Source organism: Cervus canadensis, chromosome 3 (assembly GCF_019320065.1).
Source record: "Cervus canadensis isolate Bull #8, Minnesota chromosome 3, ASM1932006v1, whole genome shotgun sequence".
NCBI lineage: Eukaryota > Metazoa > Chordata > Mammalia > Artiodactyla > Cervidae > Cervus > Cervus canadensis.
This window is the reverse complement of record NC_057388.1, coordinates 108,405,644-108,419,576: the sequence shown is the minus strand read 5'-3', so window position 1 is coordinate 108,419,576 and position 13,933 is coordinate 108,405,644. Positions and strand designations below refer to the sequence as shown.

The 13,933-nt window shown below is 54.8% G+C and overlaps 1 protein-coding gene across 7 annotated transcripts in view; it reads right to left on the bottom strand.

The window, feature by feature from the left end:
• Positions 1-13,933, bottom strand: part of DPP6 (dipeptidyl peptidase like 6) — a 1,059,086-nt gene that overhangs the window by 107,864 nt on the left and 937,289 nt on the right. The gene's annotated exons all lie outside the window — the stretch shown is intronic.

The window sequence follows — 13,933 nt, the reverse complement described above, 5'->3', positions numbered from 1 at the left end:
GCCACTGGTGTCCTGCCAACCAGGCGCTGAGCCTCCGGTCCGTCTCCCCTGCCCACTCCACACTGTCTGGCAGCTCGAGCTGTCTCTGCCTTGAAGGCTCCATCTGCCTGAGTCATGTCAGCATTACGACTGTCACCTCTGGATGGGATGGCAAGAAGCAGATCAAAACCGTGCGGGCAGTTGAGACAGGGTTTGGTATTGCTCCTAAAACACAGGCCCCGTGTGTTCTCACTGCTAATAAGTGCCTGCTGCCTGCACCCCCACTGCTGTGTCGACTGGGAAAAAATCGAAGCGTCTGGAGAAATCTGGGTCCTGGAAAATTGCAAAAGACATAAATAACATGCCTGATAGATCTGCACTCGGAAATAAATGGCCTCGTTCTAAATACAGGCAATCTTATTTATTCCCGCCTGCATCTGCAGCCTTTTTCCTGCCACTAAATATTTCATCCGAGGTGCTGGGAGTGGAATTAAATGGGGGGCTAAAGAAGAAATCGGCCAGCGTCAAGCCAGAAGGTGGAAGGAGCTTTTCCCTTGCTGCCCGCAGCCTCCCTGGCTAATCAGCACCGTGTGACTTGCATATTACTCACTGCACACACCTCATCACCATCCCGGTGGTCTGACAACTCCCACAATTCAGCACCCGAGCCTGGGAACAGCGGACCCGCCGTGCCTGCGCTGGCCACCAGGGGGCAGCGTCCACCCCTCCACGTCCTCACGCCCGAGACAGGCAGGAGTCTGGGCTTGATTTTTATTCCATGGCCGCGATTGCTCAGATGTTCATTATAACCTTGCCGGCTGCTAATTTGCAGCTTCTCCAAACACTGATAGATTGCCTCAGTTCTCCTGTCCTCCTTTTTTCATTCCAGGGGAAAAAGACACGGAATGCATTTCCAGGGGCTGGAGAACTTCGAGGAGGAAACTGTCAAGAAGCTGCTCCCGTGGTGGACGCCCAAGGCCCCTGATGGCCCCATGATGACCACCTGCAAACCTGCCTGTCGCATAAAAGCAGCTCAGCGGCTCCCCGTGTCACTGTCCCGCGTGAAGGGCAGTGTTTCAGGACTCTAGCCGTGCTGAAAGGAGACAGACATACCAAGAGCAAGGAAAGTCCTCCAACTTTTGTTAAATCTTTTTTTTTCTTTTGGTAAAGTCTCTCTCTCTCACGAGTTTGAGCACGCTCCGGGGGTCGGTGGTGGACAGGAAAGTGTGGCATGCTGCAGTCCCCGGGGTCGCAAAGAGTTGGACATGACTGAGAGACCGAATTGAACTGAAAGTCTCTGTCTCTGCTTCATTCTGTCTGTCTGTGAGTTTCTCTCTTTGTCTCTCTCCTCTCTCACACACACTCTGCATCTCTGGCTGAGCCTCATTTGTTTTAGCATCCTCTGCTTTGGGAGATCACAGTGTGGGAGTAATGAGTTCCTTTTCCCTGTTCCTAAAACATCAGAGTCAATAAAGGCCCATTACCCCAGAAGGCCATCTCCCCAGCAGCCGCAAAGGTCTGTTTTACATAGTTTCCAGTTCCTCCTCAGCTTTATGTTCCCTTAAGGATGACTTTCCAGACACAGTTAAATGTTGCAATGAAACAGAATTACTCATACAAAGCTGGATCGCATAGAAGGAGACGTGTGGCTCAGCCTGAGTGGAGACCAGCTGGACATCAGGGCAGATGGCGAGCCCCCCGCCCACCTCGTCTTCTGCAAATCTCAGCTGTGACCACTCAGGGCTGGTTCTCATTTCGGGCTTTCATCCTTTTGACCTGCATGGCCACCAAAGCACGGTGTTCTGTGCTCTCTGAAGAGTCCGATGAATGTTCCATTGGCCCAGGAACAAGGGGCGCCGTCTGGGGGCTTCTGGAAGAGTTCCCAGGCATTGAGGTCTGTGCCTCTGTCCTTCAATTCTGGGGCTTTGACCCCAACACCTGTAGGGCCCAGAGCCTCCTGCATGCGAGGCAGGTGGAGAGGCCAGAGGCTGGAAGCGGTGAATGTCTGAGTGGAAGTGGCCGCGGTGCCCACGTGGGAAGGCACTGCCTGCCCTGCCCGCCATCCGTGCCCAGCTCACGGGCACTTCCCTCGCCAGAGCTGGGAGGAAGGGCCCAGAACGTCCCCCGACTTTACCAGCTGGTGTCACGGTGCGGAGGGGCGGCCGTGGATTTTCTAACCATCAGCGTTCCCCAGCTATTTCAAAGATCTCCCCCTCAGGAAAAGCTTATGTGGGTTCACATCTTGCAGGATCTCAAGTCAGCAGTAGATCTCAAAACACAGAAATTGGAAAAGAGATTGGAGACCAGGCACTGATTACGTCCTGAGAGAAGGCAACTGGGGACAAATGTTTAAGGAATCAGCTCTGCTGCTGCTGCTAAGTCACGTCAGTAGTGTCTGACTCTGTGCGACCCCATAGATGGCAGCCCACCAGGCTCCGCCGTCCCTGGGATTCTCCAGGCAAGAACACTGGAGTGGGTTGCCATTAAGGAATCAGCTCTGGACTCCATAAATCAGTTAATAGGTTAGCGATTGCTTGGTTTTCTGATTTTCATGGGTCTGCAGTCTTGAACCAGAACGGGTCACTCTGCCAGTGTCTGAATGGTGCTGGAGATAAGCACCCCATGCTGAGGGTGTGATTCAGCTCCATCCCGAAGGTAAGTCTGGGCCACAGTGCAGCCTCGTCCCACGGGGGCCTGTGGAGCCTGGTGCAAGACGCACGGTGCATCCCTGGAGGCCGCTTCACACGATGCGTCCTGGATTCCTGGGGGGCTGCTCTGTGCTGGCTCCCGAGGGAGGGCTCACGTCTGCCCCATCACACTGCAGGTCACCAGCCCCAGGTTCCCTGGAGACCGATCCGTTCTGGGCCCATGAGAGAGGTGGGGCTTATCGTTCTAGCACCAGTGGGTGGGCGGGCCGGGCTAGGTGTCCATGCAGCCTCCTTGTGGAACGAATTTCGTTTCCTGCAGACTCTTCATACGCCTCACACCCGGGTAGGCACACGGGCACAGGGACTCGGGGGGAGAGTCAACCCTCAACAGAAGCTGTGAAATGGGGAGCAGTCTTTCAGACGTTTCCAAGAACCAAGAACATACAGTGTGCGGGTCTAGAACCTCGTGGCCCGGTGGTTTGGCCCCGAGGGCCGGGCAGACGTGACCCCGTAACCTCCTGGACGACTGGGCCCCTTCTTGGGAACATCTATTTAAACTCCCAATACTTCCCGGGCTTCTGTTCCCACAGCTGTTGGTTTTTCTATGAATAAAGCGAGTGCCGTATGAACAAACTCCTGTGGCAAGGACAAGGTGCCAGACGGGAGCTCTCCATTAAGACCTGCACGGCCGTCTGCTCTTTGGGGACGGCTGGCACCTGGAGGCTCCAGGCCCGGGGCCCATTTTCAGTGAATGGACAAGTCGTGGCTTGGGAGGAAGGCGCCTTGTCCCAGGGAGGGGCCCACCCATCCGCAGGAGCCCACCCATCCGCAGGAGCGCGGTGTGGGGGCAGATGCTGGGGACGCCGGGCCCCGGACTCCGCCGGGACCTGCTCGGGGGCTTGGAGCCACAGATGTGTGCGGCAGAGACATGGACCTACGTGTCTGCCCTCGGGCCAGAGCAGGAGTCACTCTGGGGCACCCTGACCCTACGACGGTGAGCTTCCCAGGACAGCCTCTCCCTCTGCTGGGAGACCGAGTAGGGAGGTGCGACTGACCTGAGACCTACACCCTGGATCTCCTTCCAGGCACTGGCCCTCACTCATAGGATCCGTGACAAGGAAATGGCAACCCACTGCAGTGTTCTTGCCTGGAGAATCCCATGGACAGAGGAGCCTGGCGGGTTACAGTCCAGGGGGTCGCAAAGAGGCGGACACGACTGAGCGACTAAACAGTGATAGTAACAAGGGCGCATCTCCACGTCCAGGGGGCTCTGACCGGGAGAAGCTGAGCTGCATCTCACCCCCATCCTGCCCCGCAAACCTTCCCAAAGGCAGCCCTGAGCAAAGGGAAAAACTACACTGAAAACGCAGGTTGTTTAGAAAGAAAGGAAAAGGGGGTCCCAGGAAGCGGGGGCAGGCCCCTCCCCAGGGGCAGGGAGAAGGCAGATGAGAACCCCTGCTGAATTCCCAGCGCACGTGTGTCCTGCGGGGGGTGGGGGCAGAATGGGGCAGAGGACGGGGAACCCTGTGCTGGCCCCCCCCCCGCTGTCTATAATCGGGGCGTTTTGCTCCTGACACCCACCCAGGAAAGCCGAGGTCAGGTAGACAGCGCATCGCAAAGTCACCTCGTGCGTACAGACTTCACGCCTTCACCCTGAGCGTTCCCCCAACATTTACGTATGAAAACACAGCCGAGGGAGGCGGGCAGCGTTATCCGTCTGTCCCGTGAGGCTGGCAGAGCAGAGAAAAGAAACTAAGCGCAAAGAGGTCAGGACGCTGGTTCGGTGGGAAAGTGCAGGGGCGGGACCCTGGCCTCTGGGTACAGATGATGTCTCCAGCACATGCAAGCACAGAGCCCCACATGTCTTCCTTCAAGCATCTGCAGTCTGCCTTCTGGTGGAACACAAACATTAACAAGACTCTCGACACTGGGGCAGAGCGTCTCAAGTCCTCACGAGATTTTAGGAAACAGAAAAGCCTAAAAGGATCTGGGCTGTCCAGGAGAGTCAAGGTTTCAGCCAGCGATACCTGAGTTTCATTAAAACTGCACAACCAAAAGATGGAGATGTGTGGGTCTTAATCCCACAATCGATGCATAATTAAAGAGCTTTAAAAGCCTAACCACTGAGCATTGTATATTATTTATCAGAATCTCTCAGGATTAGGTAATTAATTGTGAGAAACATTTCTCAAGACCAGTGGGAATTCTTCCCACACGTGGAGAGAACGTTTTCCCCTCAGAGTTCTCCTTCTCCTGACTTTTGTTTCACGCTGAATTAGAACAATCAGGGACCCACAAGGCCCACGTGGGACTGTCAAGGGCCAACTCGGCTTCTGTTTCTGTGAGCCCGGGGCTTGCAGTAAACCCAGATGGCGTCACACGATGGCCAGCTCCAGGGGGCCTGCCGGTCCCGGGGTCTCTCCCCTGCCGTCAGGGGCTGCTCAGTGGGAACCACAGCCGTTAATGTAAGGACTCCAAGGAGACGTGGAGAAGAAGAGCGCTGACCACAGGTACCTGTGTCACTGATCAACCCTTCATGGGAGGGGAGACCTACCAGCCAGTGATTCCACCCACGCCCCTCACCTATCAGCCGTCAGGTGTGAAATAAGCGGAGTCTGCTTCCCAGGTGGCGCTAGCGTTAAAGAACACGCCTGCCGAAGCAGGAGACGCAGGAGATGCCGGTTCAATCCCCAAGCCGGGAAGATTCCCTGGAGGAGAAAATGGCAACCCGCTCCGGTATTCTTGCCCGGAGAATCCCATGGATGGAGGAGCCTACAGTCCACAGGGTCACAAAGGGTCAGACACAACTGAAGGGAGTGACCACGCATGCAAGGTGAGTTTGCAACGACAAAAAGCTACACCCCTAGCTGTCTCTTGAGCGGTCCAATGGGGGGTGAGGTGCGGCATTGCTACCTGCAGCGCCTCACTAACGTCTTCGCGAGTGCTCTGGGCAGGCCAAGGCACCCTCACCCAGAGTCCGCCCCACCAACGCCCCCATGCCTGGCGTCCGGGGGATGGCCGCTGCGGCAGTCTTGCAACCACTACCCGCACCCCCTGGGTGCCCCTAAACCCGTTGCTCGGTCTTCTGACCCTCAGGGGCCCCCGGCCCTGCAGGAGTTCCTCTCCTGCTGATTCGAGATCTGGGGTCTGCGGCCCCGCCGTGGAACCTGCAGGGCGGGGTCTCCACCTGCCAGCCTCTCCCGCGTCTGGCCGGCGGCTGGCACTGCGTCCTGGGCCCTGGTCTTGGCAACCGAGCAGCGAGCAGGGCCGCCCAGCGGTGTCATTTCCAGGCCCAGCACAGTGCCTCCGACCCCACCCACGCTGGGCTGGGCAGGGCCTGCTGCCTGGACGGAGGGCGGTGCCCGCAGCCTGCGCCCGGGGTGAGCTCGGGGAGCAGACCCCCCACCTCCACCCTGATGTGGGCAGCATGAGCGACTCTCCTGCTGTGAATCCCAGAGGTGGCGTCTGGTTTGCTTTGCTGGCTTGTTTCCTATTTTTTTAAATTAATTTATTATTTGTTTGCTTGCTCGCCACACCACATGGCCTGCAGGATCTTAGCTCCCTAACCAGGGATCGAACCTGGACCTGCTGCAGTGGACGCGTGACGTCTTCACTGCTGGACCCCCGAGGAAGCCCCTGTGGGTTTGTTTTAGAGTTTCCCTGCCCGACCTCGGCATCCTCTCCTGCTTCTCTGACCGGGTTTATTTTAGTCCAGGGAGGACGCTGGGCTGCAAAGCACAGGTCAGGGCCCTGCCCTCAGCACTGAACTTGGGGGAAATTCCTGATCAAAGTGCCAGCATTTGCTGTTTTTGTCGGGGGGCTCTGGCCCCTGCCCCGGCCTCCCGGGCCTGACGTCCTGGACAGAACATCGCTTCTTCCTTGGCCGGCACTGCGGTCTCGCCCTGGCTTAGACCATATCAGCTTTCTAGTGGAGAACCACCGGGGCGGCCCCAGAGATCCCCCAGGCTGACGCCCCATCCTCACGACGGGACAGTCCATTCATCACAGTTTCCACGGCAAGCCTCTCCTGAGTGCTCCCGGGGAGGGGGTAGGCAGGAAGATACAACAGTGACCACAGACCACAGCTACTGGTCACCCAGGTGCTCAGAGGGTGGTGGGCCCAAGGAGCAAGACGAAGGAGATGACAGGCAAGGACATCTCTGTGGGCTTCTCTCGGGAGAAATCCAGACCGCTTTCCAGACCCTTCCCCTGCGCTCAGCCGTGCGCTCTAGGGGTGCCATGGTCTGGGAGGCCCGGGTTTGAACTTTGCCTTACAAATACCTCTGCCCCTCTGTGGAAGACACTCGTCGAACCCCGACACACGGCTGTCTGAGACCCTGCCACACCCGCCAGCAGCTGGGCGGGAGGTGGATTCTCATGGGACATTTCACGGCCCTGGGATGACACATCCCACCACACCCATGTGGTTCCGCCTCACTCTCACGGATATGCTGTCATCCAGCTTCACACTAATTCTTTGGGGAAGGTATCTGAGCTCTTCGTTTTCAGACGATGAACCTGAAGGTCAGACGAGGTACGTGACTTCCTCAAGGTCACCAGTGGCTGCGTGGCAGCTCAGGGATGCACCTACACCCACGCCGAGAAGCGCCTGGCACAGAGCTGGGGGTGTCGGAGGTGCAAGCAGACTTTGCCGAGGTGATGGGTGGTCCGCTCACCCCTCGGGCATCGATCAGGCCTATATTTAATCTGCAAGAAGTTCATGCAGCATTTTATACACGATGGGCGTGTGGTGAGGAGGCCAAGTTGGAACCACTTACTGGCTGTGTGACTGCAGAGAAGTCACGCAACGCTTCTGAGCCCATGTTACCGCGGCTGTGGCAGAAGTTCACTCCTGTTTAGTCGTGTCAGGCAGGCCATGGAAGAGACAGTGGGTGAGAAAGAGACACACCTGCCGCGGGCCGGCCCCGACCGGCGGTGTTATTAGCAGGCGGTCTGGAGTGACGCCCCCTCCTCACCCCTCGGTCCCGAGTAAGGGGACTGTCTCCATTCCTGACACCTCTCCTGCCTCCTTTGGGGATAAGAAAAGTGAGGCTCATCGTTACAGTGAGATTAACCGCTCCCGGGGCTCTTCAGTGATCAGCCTGCTATTTTTGCTAAAGGAAGTGTGCGGAGGTTCTGATGGCAGTGGGAAAGAGGAGGGCAGCTGAGCTCCCTGGGCGGGGGTGCCTGGACCCTGCACCTGAGCCCTGGAGCCGAGGCCGCATAGCAAGGATGGGGGGGCGCTGCCGTGTCTAGGGACCGTCCCGGCGGGGAGGCGTATGGGCAGGGGTGGAGGGGTGTGACAGGACTCGAAGGCGGAGAAGGAAGCGGAGGATCCAGGTGAGGCTGGACCGGCCGGGAGGGCGAGGGGACCCTTGGGGGCCAGCTGGATGCGGCCTGGCCGGTGGCATCTCCCCACAGGCCCGACAGTCTCACTCCCTGCCTTGGACCCCTGTCCTTGTGCTGACATGCAGAGACCTAGAAACAGGAGGACGTCTCGCTGGGCTCAGAGAGAGTGCAGAGGCAATGAACCAACACCGAAGCATCTCGTCCAGCCCTGCGTCAGACCAGAGACGGTCCCCACTGGACAGCTAGCTGTGGCCTCTTCTGTGTCTTTCTACAAGGTAAGACCCCCTGCTGCCCGAGTCCAGGTCACCACTGCTTCATGGAGCTGGAGACGGCTACCCTGAAAGAATGCTCATTTCACTTCAAACCCTGAAAGCGCTGCCTCACTGGACTAGAGGTCTGCCGCCTGCCACTCGGCACCGCTGCTGGTCCAGGCAGCACCTCCCGGGTCGGGGGCTCCCCCGGAGGCTGATTAAATTCCGGTATTCTCATCATCACTTTCATGCCCGTGCCCCTCTTTAGAAGCCACAGGCGAATTGGAATATGCATTTTTAAGTATGCAATGTCTACAAGCCACCCTGAAGCACACTCTTTACCAAGTGACGTGACCGTGGTGCTCACGGGTGAATGGCTGTCAGGTGAGGGGTGCACGCCTCCAGCTCGGGGACGCCGATTGATGCAGAGAGAAGGTTCCAGGGCAACATTCATATCTGCACAGACCTCCTCTTCAGAGGGAGCAGGAAGCCTGCGCTTCCTACATAGACATATGGAGACAATAACTCACGAGTGAATAGATCAATAGTTCTTAACACCAATGCTGGAGGAGAATGGACCACACATTTGCGCTTCTGGTTGCTGACAATGCCAGATGAGAGGGGTGTGTACCTGCTATGTGACTAGTTTTTGAAAAGTGAAAGAGTCAGTCGCTCAGTTGTGTCTGATTCTTTGCGGCCCCGTGGACTGTAGCCCGCCAGGCTCCTCTGTCCATGGGATTCTTCAGACCAGAATACTGGAGTGGGTTGCCGTTCCCTTCTCCAGGGGATCTTCCCGACCCGGGGATCAAACTTGGGTCTCCTGCATTGCAGGTGGATTCTTTACCATCTGAGCCAGCAGGGAAGCCACTGGTTTTTTAAAATTACAAGATAAAGAATAACAGTAGCTTCAACAGCAACAGCTGCGGTACACTAGTTCCAGGCGCTGTTCTACAAATTGTAAGCGAATCAGTCCATTTAATTTCCACGATGACCTGAGGGAACCTAGATGGTCATCACGCTTGTCTTGCAGATAAGAAAACAGACCCAAAGAGTCCAAACCTCATTCCGGTTCAGGGCGCTTTTACACGGTGAAGCTATGACTCAAAGGCGGGCACGGCAGCTGCAAAGACCCTGCCCTCCCCCAGCTCTGCCGCCTGCACCCGAGAGGGCTTTGTAAAGCCCACCCAAAGCTGCGGGCAATTTTCTGGGAGATTTCCTGGTCTGATCAAGATTTCCCTCCCATCAGGTAAATCAGAGAAGTAACCAACAACCACAAAGAACTACAAATCCAAGGTCTGAGTAAGAGCATGCAGAAGTGAACATGACTCTCAGTCCACTGAACTCCAGGCCATGCAACTGTCTCTAAAACTATCTGTCCAGCCAGAATGAGGCTCCATGGGCGTGTCTACCAACAGGATGCAGTCTGCTAATGACTGAAGTACCGGATCCAGGTACTTCAGAGATGTTAGCATTTGAAAAACTCAATCAAGAATGCACACTCAGAGTGACTCCATAAGCTTTGCAAAACATCAGGATCAAAATGAGTATATGGGGGCGAGTTTTAATAACAGTGCGAGAGGCATCAGAAATACTTTCTTGCTGATAAAAGCCTGGTGTGCAGTATGTCTTATGCCTGCATCTGACAGTCCCGGGCGAGGGCTGTCCACTGGACGCTGTGGCCCTGGTGGACCCCACAGGCTTGATCCACTGACGAGAAGTATAGAGCTCGGGCAGGGGACATGGGAGCTTAGGTATACAGGTCAGCACGCACACACCGCTCACCAAGCATGGAATAAACCATGAGTTTAGTCAAAGACAAAGGCACATTCCATGGGGACTATGACTTAGAATTTCATTTTAGGGAATCTGGACTGATTGGGGTGACCAGGATGATTTGAGAAGAATTCTTCTTTATGGGAACATATTTCCCGTGGAAAGTACACATATTCAAACTACCCTAGGGAGCTCCGCAATCTGGTCATGACAGTGTTTCTTCCCGTGTGAGCCATTTCCCCAGTCAACTCCCTGTCTCCTTGTGAATCCACCTGCCAATGCAGGAGATGCAGGAGGCATGGGTTCGATCCCTGGGTTGGGAAGATCCACTGGAGGAGGGCATGGCAAGCCATTCTGGTCCTTTTGTCTGGGAAATCCCATGGACAGAGAAGCCTGGTGGGCTACAGGCCATGGGGTCACAAAGAGACACGACCGAGAGACTAAACAACACACACACATGCATCTGTCTGCCTCGGCAATAGGGGCACGGATGTCTCATAAGATGGCAAAACAGGTAATGACGAAGTTTCATTATTGAAAAATTATTGGCCCAAAAATCTGTGCTGTACCACTATAGTAGTAGTAGTGTTAGCCGCTCAGTCGTGTCCGACTCTTTGCGACCCCATGAACTGTAGCCCGCCAGGCTCCTCTGTCCATGGGATTCTCCAGGCAAGAACACTGGAGTGGGCTGCCATTGCCTCCTCCAGGGGATCTTCCCAACCCAGGGATCGAACCCACGTCTCTTACATCTTCTGCGTTGGCAGACAGGTTCTTTATCACTAGTCCCACCTGGGAAGCCCAAATACCTCGTGTACATGATGGCAATGATCAAAATGGGAATAATAAAAACAGTATCAACTGGAAAATACAACCATCTCTGTAACACTGGTAACCATGAATCTTTCATAAAAATCTGGACAATCCAGCCCTTTCCTCATATGCTTACATATTAGGAGCTTTGCAAAATCACTCAGACTTGCATGAAAGTACCAATTCTTAACAGAATCTCCCTTTCTGAGTTCTCAAAAACTGAATACACCTTTAGTTTCTGGGTAACCAACTGTGAAGTGAAGTGAAAGTGTTAGTTGTTCAGTCACGTCCAACTCTTTGCAAACGCGTGGACTGTAGGCTGCCAGGCTCCTCTGTCCGTGGGATTCTACAAGCAAGAATATTGGAGTGGGTAGCCATCCCCTTCTCTAGGGGATCTTCCTGACCCAGGGATCAAACCCAGGTCTCCCCCATTGCCGCAGATTCTTTACCATCAGACCTATCAAGTTGGGAAACCCAACTTGACCTTAGTAAGCCTTAAAAGAGTTGTGGGACACTTTTAAGTCGTCTTTAACCTCATATTAAAATCAAAATGCTATGTAACTGCATGACATTTGCCCAGAAGAATAAAATATGCACTTTGCTCATCAAGATAAGTGGGTGGCCGCCATGAGGGCGGGAATCTGCAGTCAGTGAGGCTCATGGTCCGACGTTGCAGATGGCCTTGAGGGCACGTTTCCCGGTGTGGGGGCCCCTTCAGTGAATTAGGGGGGGTTCCTACGGAGTGCGTGTATACCTCGGCTTGAGGGATGGGGTCTCCTGGCAGCCCCCACATCTCCTCCTCCTCTTCCTCAGCCCTTGATATTCTGAAACATTCAATATGTTCAAAAGATCCTTTCTGGGAAACAAAACAAATCAATGTGGCATCTGACTGCCAACAAGCCTATGGGCTGTGGAGTGGCTTAGAATTTATGTAAACTCTGTTTCTTCTCAGAACTAACATTTCCGAGTGAGTCAGGCACCCTGCAAATGCTTTCAGGGTATTTTTTGTCTCCTAATCTTGCCCCCTACCATTTTTTTAAAGGAACATTTGGAGGTGAAGTAGTTAAGTTACAGATTAGAAAAAGGCAGCCTTCAGAGTTTACCTTTCCATTATTAAAAAGGAGCTGAGATTCAGCATATATAACGTTCCAGGGAACAGCACTCACCAGACTGAGGTGAACGTCAACTGTGACTGATTTAGAACATTGGGGCACTGTTATCACACCAGCACAATTCCCTGTAAATGCCCTAAAGAAACATTTCTTTTCAACCAATTTGCTCAAGCAAAATCTTTCCTTGAATTGCAAGGCAATGAGTTTTTTTTTTTTTTTTAGGATGATACTAAAAAAGATATTCTCCATTACCTGGTGATGGATTTTTAAAGATTATTCCTAGAGAGGTTTGAGGCTCTTCCTGCTGGGACCCCAGTGCCCCATCTCTCTCTCTGGGGCCATGGGGTTATTGCCCTGACCCCTCTGCCACTTTTAGGGCTGTCTGTCTCAGGACAGCAGAAGCGTGGTGGACACCATTTCGTCCAGTGACACCCTGTGTGAACCCAATGAAACCTCAAGGTTGATTCTCCTGGGGCCTGGAATGCAGCTTAGAACCAGAATCGTGGGTGCTCTGAGCAGTGGTGGCCATGATGGAATAATCCTGGGGCTTCCGGGGAGACCACAGGGAGGGGGACGGCTGTGATGGGCGTTCCCACGTTCAGCCAGGAAGTCAGCTGCACAGGATCAGGACCGTGGTGGCCTCTGGGAAGGGGCTTGGCAGAGGGAGGACCTTCTGAGATGACGGAATGTTCTGTGTCTTTTAAAGGATTTCCTTTCAGAAATTATTTTATTATTCTTACCATCTATTTTTATTTTTCGACTGTGCCACGTGGCATGCGGGATCTCAGTTCTCCAACCAGGGACTGAACCTGCACCCCCGGCAGGGCGGTGTGGATCCTTCCCCACTGGACCACCAGAGAAGCCCCACGTTCTACGTCTTGATGGGGTTGCACAATGCCCGTGTTAGTAAGCCCATCAAACCGTGGCCTTGGAACTGTGCATTTAACTGTCGACGACTTCCATCTCAATTAAAAAAAATGGAAACCCAGTCACAGAACCTTGAGCCTCAGTGGCTTCAGTGAGATTACAGTGGGAAGTGGGACTGAGCGTATGTGTCTCTGTGCTTTATCCTTCAGGATATAAAAGCCCCTGCAAGGCAGAGGCCAGATTAAGGGACGCACCACATCGACGAAACAGGACATCTTCCGGGCCTGGTCACGCCCAGGTATCCTGGAGCCCCCAGTCCAGCCCAGCACGGCGGACTCCTGCTGTGATCATGAGTTCTCAGGCGGGACGGCAGAGATGAGCACCAGCCATCAGCCTGGCGCCCGTCCACACCTGCATTTCCAGGGGGAGCAGTCCTGCAGCTGAACAGTGATACCCCCCGAGAGCATCTCCCCTGACCTCGTGCCGACTTGGGCGGATGACCTACCCTCACCGCGCCTCCGCGGTGAAACATCTGTGACACGCTCATCTCAGAACGTGAGGGCGCCGTGGACAGGGTGTCTGTGACCTTACAAAATCCATGTGGAACCTGAATTCCCGTAGTGATGGTGTCTGGAGGTGGGGCCTTCAGGGCCTCCGTGATGGGATGAGTGCTCCACCAGCGGAATGAAGGGGCCAGAGCTTGCTCCCTCCCTCCTTCTCCCCCCACACCCCCATCCTGCGAGGACACAGGGAGAAGGTGGCTGTCTGCGAGCCAGGAAGAGAGCCCTCACCAGACATCAGCGCCGCCAGAGCCCTGATCTTGGACTTCTAGCCTCCATGACCATGTGATACAGATAGAAGGTGCTCAAGCCACCCAGACCGTGGTGTTCTATTGGTTTCACAGCAGTCTGGACTACGGCAGCGGACAGGAGGTGCTAACAGGCATCAAAGCCCTTAGCAGGGTGCCTGGCAGCTAGCAGCAATCAACACGTGACCGTTACCGTCACAGCAAAGTTCTCATCAGCACGGAGACGGATGACAAATGCTTCAGAAGCGATCTGCTCATTCAGATTTCAGAGATTCAGTAACACCCACCGCCGGAGTCCTCTGGCACCCAGAAGCAGGAAACGCCCAGGGAGGTGGA